The 10507-nt window shown below is 40.2% G+C and overlaps 1 non-coding gene across 1 annotated transcript; it reads left to right on the top strand.

The window, feature by feature from the left end:
* The first annotated feature begins 6535 nt into the window (after window positions 1-6535).
* On the top strand, window positions 6536-6654 carry LOC143741720 (5S ribosomal RNA). The gene has a single exon (XR_013205206.1). It is a non-coding gene; the product is annotated as a 5S ribosomal RNA (ribosomal RNA).
* The last annotated feature ends 3853 nt before the right edge of the window (window positions 6655-10507 follow it).

A 10507-nucleotide genomic window follows, 5' to 3' on the forward strand; every position in this document is an offset into this window, starting at 1 on the left:
TGGAAGTTACTGTCATTTGCCTTGGTGTGACTTTTTGCTTCTTGCAGACAATAAAAGGCAGAGTACAGTAACTTTAAAATAGTTGGCAAAAGTTTGAGCTCAAGATTTTTTTATGTACATAATTTTCATTACTAAAACATCTAATTGCCAGATTTCCAGTGTCTTATACCTATAATTAGCTGGACAACTAAAAATCTTTAAAGTATTTTTTCTCAGTTCCACACTCTAGCGAGTTAAAGTAACAACAGGTAACTTTTCAACCTTCATAATATATTTCCAAGTCTCTTGTGATGGTACATCGACTTACAATAGGTTGAATGACACGTCTGCCATAGCCTGACGGGGTCTGTAGCGTTTTTAATCTTACTTTTAAACTTCGGGTTTCGGGTAGTAACCGGCGAACAAAGAGAACTACAAAACTCGACTGCTTTACGGCATATACATCACTTCCACCGCCACCGCCGCTTCCTTAAAATCGCAGGGCTGTCAAGTGTCACGCATTGAGCGTGACAGTCACTGATTTCGGTCTTTTGTCACGTTCTCCCGCCACACATTGTATTTCTCACGCTGAAAAACTATTTGTAATATATTTAATATGTCGCAGCGTCCAAAACTCTGGCCGCGCCGCTCTCACTGTGCAACAGGCATGAATTCAAGCGCGTCTCCTCTGGTGTTGTTCGTCTGGTGTTGTTAGCCAATCAGAAAATAGCACTATTGTATCTGGGTAACATTTAACGCATCAACCAATGACACCCCGTAGTCTGGGCTGTTTTTTTGTCTGCCTGACTATGTTACGGAAGCTATCTTATCCTCCGTTTATCTTCATGAATCAGGTAATGATTTCCCAACTGTAGGGGGAACCAGAGAGCAAAAGTTATCTGGTGTTACTTTAAGGTCTTTTGCCTTTAGGGCAGAATTGTTGTCTGTGTGTGCGATTACAGCATGTGCTGTCTATGGCTTGTTTGCTCTCACAACACTTTTCCTTATTTGGTGGTCCCGTAACACACTTCTTGCCTTTTCTGTTGTCCGTGCTTTGCTGCGCTCACTTCAGGAGCTGCTCTTCCGTCGCATTTTGGGTCTTAATGAGCACAGACTGCTGCACGATCTTGACCGCTTTGTCCAAAGTCAGTTCATGGTCCATTTGTAACCTTTGGAAAACATCATAATCTGCAATCCCTTGACTACTCTGTCCCTCATTTGTTCCTCTTTGCTTGCACCGAACTCGCCGTATTCAGCCAATTTATAGAGGCATCTCACAAAAGCCTAAACAGTCTCTACAGATCTCTGTGTGCGCTGCGGAAACCGGCCCGCTCAAGTATAACGTTCCTCCGGGGAAATGTTCATTAAATTTTCCAACAACAGTTTCATAATTATTTGCAATAGAACCTCGGAACGTGAACGATCCGAATATCGCTTCGGCATCTTTACTCAATGCATAAAGCTGCTTTTTCTTGTTCAGCCTCGTTGCGATGCGAAACCGGGAGAAGTGCTGGATCCATGCAGGCCAGGTTGCTGGCTGTGCGAAGTCGAAAGCTTTTGGTGCGTTTAACTTGGACATTATCCCACTCAAAACAAGGCGAACTTGGTTGTGGGTGCAACACACACCTCTGACACCATGTCATGAGAGGGAACAATGACATTATTTAACAACTATGCGTTTAGTGAACGTACTGATGAGCTCCACATTTCAGTGAACTGTCTAAAGCCACACTGCCCCTTTCCTCTGCATCCCAATATATATATATATATATATGTGTGTGTGTGTGTTTGTGTGTGTGTGTGTGGAGTGCCTGCCAATACAGGTACAACATTGTGAGGTTGGTTCTACACAACACAACACTAAAATGATGCAATAAAATTTAATTTTACAACATAGTATGTAACATTAAACTCTAATGTACAAAACAGATAAGAGAAAATATAAAGGAGCAATTATTAGAGGATGACAAAAATGGTTAAAAGTTGAAATTATTGCTCTGGGGTACACCAGCGCTCGTCAACGTCAAAAGGATTGACATGGCCAATCAAATCATTAGGGTTTACTGTTCACAGAAGCAGAGCGTGAATTCCATTGTGAAGCGGCAGTTTAAAGTCGAAACAGAGAATGTCTAATATGGGGAGAAGTTTCACTCGCAGTATACTTTACTTCCGGGTTCTGAACTGGTTGCAGTTCCACCCTGGCTCCATATGAGGGCGCTCACAGGACGAGTGCAGAATGAATGGAGGTCTATGGATCTATACCCCTCAAAATCCACTTTTCTCAGGATATAATTTTTTGTCTAGTAATTTGAATGTTGTTTTCGAAAGGAGATCCAAAGAAATTACAGAGGTGTTAGATTTTTTAGAGTCACTTATTTGCTTTAAAAAGTCTTTTAAAATGGCAATGTGGTCATACACATCGTACGACAAGGGATACTGCTTTACGGCAATCCTTCAGTCACTTTGGTGCTTTCGCGATCTGCACTTTCTTTTCTCTCGAGGCATCGACAACACCGCTGACACAGGAAAATCCACGTGCTAGAAGACTTTTCGTTTTGTTGTTTTAAAAGATCACGCCGAAAATACGTTAGATGCCACGATGCCATCAAGCTGTATCTCTGGACGTAATCAGTCCTTCACTGACCAATCAAAGTCCATTAGCAGAATGCTAGCGTGTTATGGGCAACAACAACTCAACCTGTAAGAAATCAGAAGGGCATAAGTACTTGTTCATTCAACTGTGGACCTATAACCCATGTTAAACTTGTGAAAGAGACAAATTTAGCCGTCTAGCCCCATGGACTCCCATTCATTTTGCACTCGGACAACCGCCCCCCAGTGGAACTCTGGTGGAACTACAACCAAAATTCGGTACAATAGGGCTTAAAGCTTCAGTAGGTAGCTTTTGTAAACAAATATTTGTTAAAACTGTCATTATGTCCTGAAAGTAGAATATGAGACAGATAATCTGTGAAAAAAATCAAGCTCCTCTGGCTCCTCCCAGTGGTCCTATTGCCATTTGCAGAAATACACCGCTCCCGGTCATTTTGAACGAGTCTTTTTCAGAGTCATTTCGTTCATTCAACGAACGAAATGACTCGAAAAAAGATTCGTTCATTTGGATGAACGAGTTCGAACAGGATCACAAACGAGCTGTGGGGGAATCATTGTTAGAAATCCAGTCTTACTATTGAATGGTCGTGCAGCACTCTTTCATTTTCCCCTGAGACGAGAGAAATCCTCTATTTACCTTTTTCACTTCCTCCTACAATGACGCAAAAATCGTCATTTTACGTCATTGTAGGAGGAAGTGTAAAAGGGGGGGGATTTCTGTGAAGACTACAAGCACTAGTTCCCACCCTTTCAAACCCTCCCATAGGGGGTTGGACCTAATGCGCTAACAGACCTATCGCAGATCAGTGCCAGTGTGTTTGATTTCACCGGGAGAAACTTTTTGAAAATAGGGACTAAGGTATTGAATACGCAGGCGGAAGCATTATGGAGGATCTGGATTTTGACAAAGTTATGGTAGAAACGGATGTTCGTGGCTACCTTTATTAGCCACAGTATAGCGACGAGCAGCTGAGGGCTATGGAGGAACCGGAGGCGGCTGAAGCTACTGTCACCACAGCCGACGAGACGAGGACGAGGACCCCGCAATGGCTCGAGCTGGGTCAGATTGGTGGTGCCTGTGCTCCCACTGTGTGCCAATGGACACAGAACAAGAGTCTGTCTTCTGCCGAGAATTCCAGCGGTGCTACGGAATCGGAGGATGACACGGAACGTGTGTGTTGTTGCTCACCCGAGTTTCGCACCCCATATGGATAGCGGCGTCCTGGAGACCTACTTTAGAATACCTAACGTCAACTGGCAACGTCAGCCAAAGCCTACAGGGTCAAATGGTCGTCTTTCTGTAAAGTACGTTTATTCTCATTTTGTTAACACGCTAACGTGGCAGGTTCATTGCACAAATATCTTACAGTTAAGCTAGCTACTGTAGTGGGAGTGGTCTGCGGAGCTGAGCATTGCAATGCACTATGGGGATTGTTGTCTACAATCCACAAGCACTAAAAAGTCATTTTCTGCCTTTTATCGGCCAAGAAGGTCCCAAATTAGAAATTGATGATACTATTCTACTAAATATATGACCCACTTTCAATACATATTCATTTCTCCACCGGTGGAATGACCCTTTAAGATTAAACATTGACTTTTCAATTACCGACCTATACAATCCTGATTTTTGCAGTAACTCAATTTTTTTTTAAATGGCATTTAGGAACCAAACACATCAGTCACTTTTTAGTGATGGTGTATTTATTTGATTCACTGAAACCAGAGTATAATCTCTGATTATATTGTTTAATATTAAATTGTTTATATTTCATGCCAATCCTACTACAGAAATTTCTACTCTGTTATGGAAGAAAATGGTTTGTCAGAGTCATGAATACTCACACAGACATCAAGAATCAGCAAATGAATCTCAACAATGGTGACAATTAAAAATAATCAGATCAACTCTGAATGTCACAAAACAAGCTAATAAAGTCACAAAAAAGCTTTCTTGATCGTCACCATTGTTGAGATTCATATGTTGATTCTTGATGTCTCTGTATGCCTAATTAAAAAAAAAAAGCTAAGGTTGATTAGAGCGCTGCAGTTCCATTTTTCACCACAGCTTTTGCATAGGAGAATTTGTGGGGTGCTGTAGAGCTGGGGAGACTTCTGCTTTTTATCATAAATACATGCTTACAAGCATAAATCTAAACGCAACATTTTAATATCCTGCTCACTTTACGTCTTAAAATAGTCTAGAACAGGGGTTTTCAAACTTTTTGTGTGTGGACCACTATTTGTAATCAAGAATTTTCACGGACCACCTCATAATACACATAATAAAATATATCTACACAGAGTCCTTCCTGAATTAATCCGCACCTCTAAATAGGCTTACTAACATTAAAACTATAACTGGTCATCACATCAGTACAACAGCTTGTTAAAAGAAAGTTTACTGCACACAACGGCTGCCACATATTTAATTTATTTACTCAAGCGCCCGAGGGCATAATCAGGTTCATTTCAGGGATGCAAACATGTATGGTCAAAAAAGAGAGAGCTTATCGAAGCCCTCGCCCCGCGGCAAATATCCAGATACTTTGCCGCCAACCCCTGTCACTCCTATAGGCACATATAGTAAAATGAAATTCAAATAAAGTTTTAACAAAAAAGGTTTTATACAAAGATAAACCTCACATATTTCAGCCTTTAAATAATTTTTCACAAAAAAAGGTTTTATAAAAAGATAAACCTCACATATTTCAGCCTATAAATCATTTTTATAAAAAGAATGAGTCAAAAAAAGATAAATTACTTGACATTTACATCTATGCACATTAGCTTATCTTTTATTATTAGCTAATAGTAAAATACGGTCCGATTTTCCCGTGCCGTCTGTCGTTGCTATGCGCGCTCTCCACAACTTAGTTGTGCTTAGTAGCTAATAGATTTCCACCACCGAAAAACGCTTGCTGTAGTTCTGCTACAAGATTTATTTACGGAGAAGAGAAAAACACCCGTAGTGTTTGGGCGCACGTGCATTCTTACATTCTTCATTGACTGAGCTTTCAATGTTTACGGAAAGGATTAAGCTGATTTGTTTGTTCTTGTCACATGAACTGCGGTGCGTTTGCGGCATTATGAAAAGTTGAGGTGTTTTCATCTCGCTGCGCCTAAAAAAATGAGTGCGTCACTTCAATTATGAGTGCACTTGCCGCGCGCCTACATGAAATAATGAACTTGAGAGCGCAAAAGACACGATATGTGAACGGCCCCTTGACGAGCTACCTCCAATCAAGCGACGTGTTGGAGACCCCAGTAAAAGATACGCACCAAGAAGAAACACTAGCGTTTCACGCTTGCGCGCATACTGCTGCTTTGGCGTGCAGTATTCGGATTTGCTTATTTCCTTTTTACCTGTTTGGTGGAGGCGATTCAGAATTACTGTTGGTGAAATTATAATCAGACAAATATTTTATATAATGGCAAAATATTTGCCTCTGCCGCTTTCCTCTTCAGAGAACCTGTTGCTATCCACCGATCCATGTTGTGGTTCTAACGGCACTGAACTTGAACGTCACGGCCGAGCACCACTAGCCTATTTTAGTAATCACACAATAACCTGACAATTTAATTTAAATTTTATATCAATATAGGCCCATATTCTTGTTACTTTTTTATTTTTTTTATGGGGATTCCTGGTAAAATGAAGGTAAAATATATTATTTTATATTTTATTTTGCCTTTCCACGGACCACCTGCAGTACCCTCACGGACCACAGTTTGGGAGCCACTGGTCTAGAAAATCCCCAAAATATTTAATTTATTATTAATTTAATGCATATAGAGGTCTAATGAATGAATATTTTGAGCAGCTGTATAAAGACATGTAAACGCTTTGTGGATGCTGTTTGTCTTGCAGCTGCAGTGTGTGTGAATGCTGGCCAAGACTCGTGTGCCTTCTTTAAATATCCCTCTATCGGCTGAGACTCTCGCTTACGGCCATACCACCCTGAACACGCCCGATCTCGTCCGATCTCGGAAGCTAAGCAGGGTCGGGCCTGGTTAGTACTTGGATGGGAGACCGCCTGGGAATACCAGGTGCTGTAAGCTTTTGCTTTATCAATTCACTAATAAACTTCATGGCTCGGCTCCCACGGTTTTTCCTTTATCCTTTTCAATTCGATTGCTTCATTTATTTGTCTTTCATGCTGCTTTCTCTCTGGCTTCTGTCTGCTTTCGGTGTGGTAAAGGACAGCTCAGCCTCGTCATTCTGTCTTTCTCCTCCAGGGGGCGATCGACAGGCTTTTCTCTCTCAGTCTACAAGCAACACACGGGATTCGTAAATTTTGGGGCATCTCGCCCGGGGGGCGGGGTTACGTCCTGCGTCACATCTCTCATGCGGGTTCTCGTCGACCAGGGTCAGCGCGCACCCGTCAAAGATTCTATAGTTTATCCAACCGTCTCTCTGGACTCGTCTGTTGAGTGGGAAGTTAACGTGACCGGCCTGTGTAACGTTACATCTTTTTGCACGATGGAGGATAAGTTTTTAATCATGTTAGATTGTTTTCCTGTTTAGTTAAGATTTCGACTGTTAGATAGAGTTGATAGATTAGCTAGATAGATCTTGACCAACTTCAAATCACGTGGTGCAAACCTGTCCTCTTTTGGTGAAAATAGTTAACGTTATTGTAAGACTTTTGTAAAACTTTTTTTTACTCTTCACCTGTAGTCTTCTTTTTTGTTTCTTTCTTTTTGTGTGTGTGTTTATTTTGTATGATTACTTCACCCATGTATTTGTACTCTGCTGACTAATGCTGATCCATGTGTTGTTGGTAAGGGGGTGGAGGTGGGGGGGTTAAGGGAAAATTTGACAAATGCTGTATATATTTCCCACATTACAAAAAAAATGTATTGTGTATTTACATGATTAAAATCTTGCATTAAGGCCTGTTTCTATTTCATAATTCCATCTGTAATAGCAGTATTGAGTCTATTTAGTCGTTACTGCTTGAATCACCTAAAGAAGAAACATGAACTGGTTAACTGGAGTTTACTTTTCTGCAATACAATAAGTAGGCCTAACTTTATCGAGGTAAAAGTTTCCCCGCTGTCACCAGACGTAGGTCTAGGAGTGGAGAGAAAAGTGACAAAACCACGGTAGGGCTGTGCAAACAAAGTAGGCTATCTGTCTAGCATTGCCATGTCAGTGTATTGATTGATTCATAGTCCCTTCATAGTTTGTAAGAGACATTTAAGGTTGGATGTATTTAATAAACCGAGCGAAGCCTATTCATCTGTTAATATGAAACGCGACTTGGCCATTGTAATTAAGGCTACAGCACATCTTGTACAACTTAAACCCATGGTAGCTAGGTAACGATAAACAAACTGAAAGACCGCAATTCCTAATTTCGCTTTCGTTCACTAAACAAAGACTATGGAAATTAAACATCACTTTTCCATCAAAAAACGTGTTGTAAACATAACTTATTCGATTTAAGACCTAGGTTCGCTAGCTAGTTCTGTGCCTGCCTGTGTGCGCGCTGACCCTGGTCGACGAGAACCCGCATGAAGAGATGTGACGCAGGACGTAACCCCGCCCCCCGGGCGAGATGCCCCAAAATTTATGAATCCCAGCAAGACACAACTCTTGAGTGCTTGTTCTTTTGTAACCCGCTCCTTTCCTCGACTTCATTTAGACCAGAGGTTCCCACACTGTTTTTGTCAGCAGAACGCTCAGATTATAGCTTAATATTTCATTAATTCCACACACATTTGCATGTTCATGGATTTTTAATTAGGCTACTAACCTATAACTGTTTTTTTAGGCTTTTAGGCTTTTTTAGTTTTTTAACTGGCTTTTAAGGTTCTTATCCGTTCAACTCAACTCATCTCATCTCATTCTCATCCGTATTTTGTTGAGTTACAGGCTTTTACTTTGAAGCTTATAGAGTTAAGGGTTTTGCATAACCTACTTAATGAGCTAAACCTATATTATACACTACCGGGGGTTTCAAACTTGTGCCCTAGACAGCTGGGAACACAATTGTTGCAGCTGACGTTAGCTAACTAGCTTCTGTAAAGTTACACAAAGTAGCCTAGAACTCACTCCACAAGAAATCACAACACACCAAATGTTAAATTATGATTAGGGATGCAACGATACCGCTTTTTCAAAACCGATCCGATCCGATCCCAAAATTCTGAGTATCGGCCGATACCGATACCAATCCGATACCAGCGCAGTTTTTTTTTAAAATCAAGTAGAATTTCAATAACTGTGTGTTGAACTGATAATCACTCTTTTGTGAGTTAAACACCATCTACTTAATACAGACAACTTCATTATAAAGAAAAACAACAAATCCAAAAAATATATGATCATAATATATGACAAAAATGCTATTATAAACTAGATTAGTGGATAGTTCAGCAGTAAAATCTAGTCTAGAAATATCACGAGTGCACAATAATTGTATAAAATCTGAACATTTAGTGAAAAAAAAAACATTTAGTGGGGAACAAGTAAGAGACAATAAGTGTAACACTAAATCTTGTAAAACGTTACAGATTGCTCTTTATATTGTTGTAAAATACATTCATGAAAAACAAGATAACAAAAATCAAAAAGATAATTTTTTATAGTAGCCTAGGCTATGTAATTTGAGACATGTTTTAAATGTATAGCACAGCTGTTTAATGAGGCAGCAACATATGATAGATAGGACAGAACAAGAAAGGCTATTAATAATCCTTCATTGCGCAAAAGGCTCCAGTACAGTGCGGCACAAAGCGCTTATGCGCATCCCGAGCGCAGAATGATGCGCTTGAAGCAACACGGAGTCACAGCGCGCAGCACGTCGAGTCCGCATTGAAAAGTTCAAAGCACAAAGGAAATACATATTGATGCGTAGTGTATTATACAGTATCTATCTCTATGCAATAGTTTATTGAGCCTTTTCTTTTAACAGTTTTAAATATCAGTTACTTTGCGCGTGAAGAACAATGATAGTGCTCTGACTCCAGTGTTGTGATCTAACAGACACACGGTAGAAAGTAACATGATTTAGTTACAGCAATAAAGTCCAGCAATATAAAGTTGTTTTATGCGAAACCATAGACCTTTATCTACAGATCAAGTATAATAATATTAACATTGAATCATCTTGGAGAGAGTTTCATCATGTTGACTGTCGTACCCGAACGTGACGCGCTGTTTGATGCTGAATGGAGAATGACTGACAGCCGCCGCAGAGGGAAAAAGTTTACGTGATCTTGAATTTAATGACTTAAATATTAATTTATATCACACATTATACTACATAATGGCTTCAGAACACTTATAAGATAGTGCACGAAAACTTTATGGTGCTTTATAATGTTTTTGTGCCTTTTGTGGGGAAAATATTTGTGCCTTTTGTGGGTTAACTATAACACAGAATAGTAGACGCACAATATCGGATTTGGATCGGCCTCATCTGACCGATACCCGATCCGTCAAAAATGGCAGTATCGGAGCCGATACCGATGCTGAGTATCGGATCGGTGCATCCCTAATTATGATGTGAGCGCGCTTCCTATGAAGTCAACAAACTATACAGAAAATACATTTTTAAAACATAACGTTACTCTAAAACGTATAACTCTATCAAAACATCCACATTAACAGAATATCCTTCAAAATAAAAGCATGAGACTGTCACTGCATGCCAGCAGCGAGCTGATTGGCTTTTTGTGAGGCCAGCTTTTTCAAAGGTTGCAACGCTGAAACGTAAATAGGACCTGTGTCCACCAAAGCATTCTTTTCTGACGACAGCATCTTTTTTCAATTCATTGCAAAGGGGGCGCCGCGTTTTTACAACATGGTAAAAACGACAGCAGCGTGACGAAACACTTAATTTCTTGCATTTTGGAGACATTTCAGCACCAATTTATGGTAGAATTGTCTTTATTTAAATAGTGA

This window comes from Siphateles boraxobius, unplaced genomic scaffold (genome assembly GCF_051911475.1).
Source record: "Siphateles boraxobius isolate OS27281-9 unplaced genomic scaffold, OSU_SipBor_1 1, whole genome shotgun sequence".
Classification (NCBI taxonomy): Eukaryota; Metazoa; Chordata; class Actinopteri; order Cypriniformes; family Leuciscidae; genus Siphateles; species Siphateles boraxobius.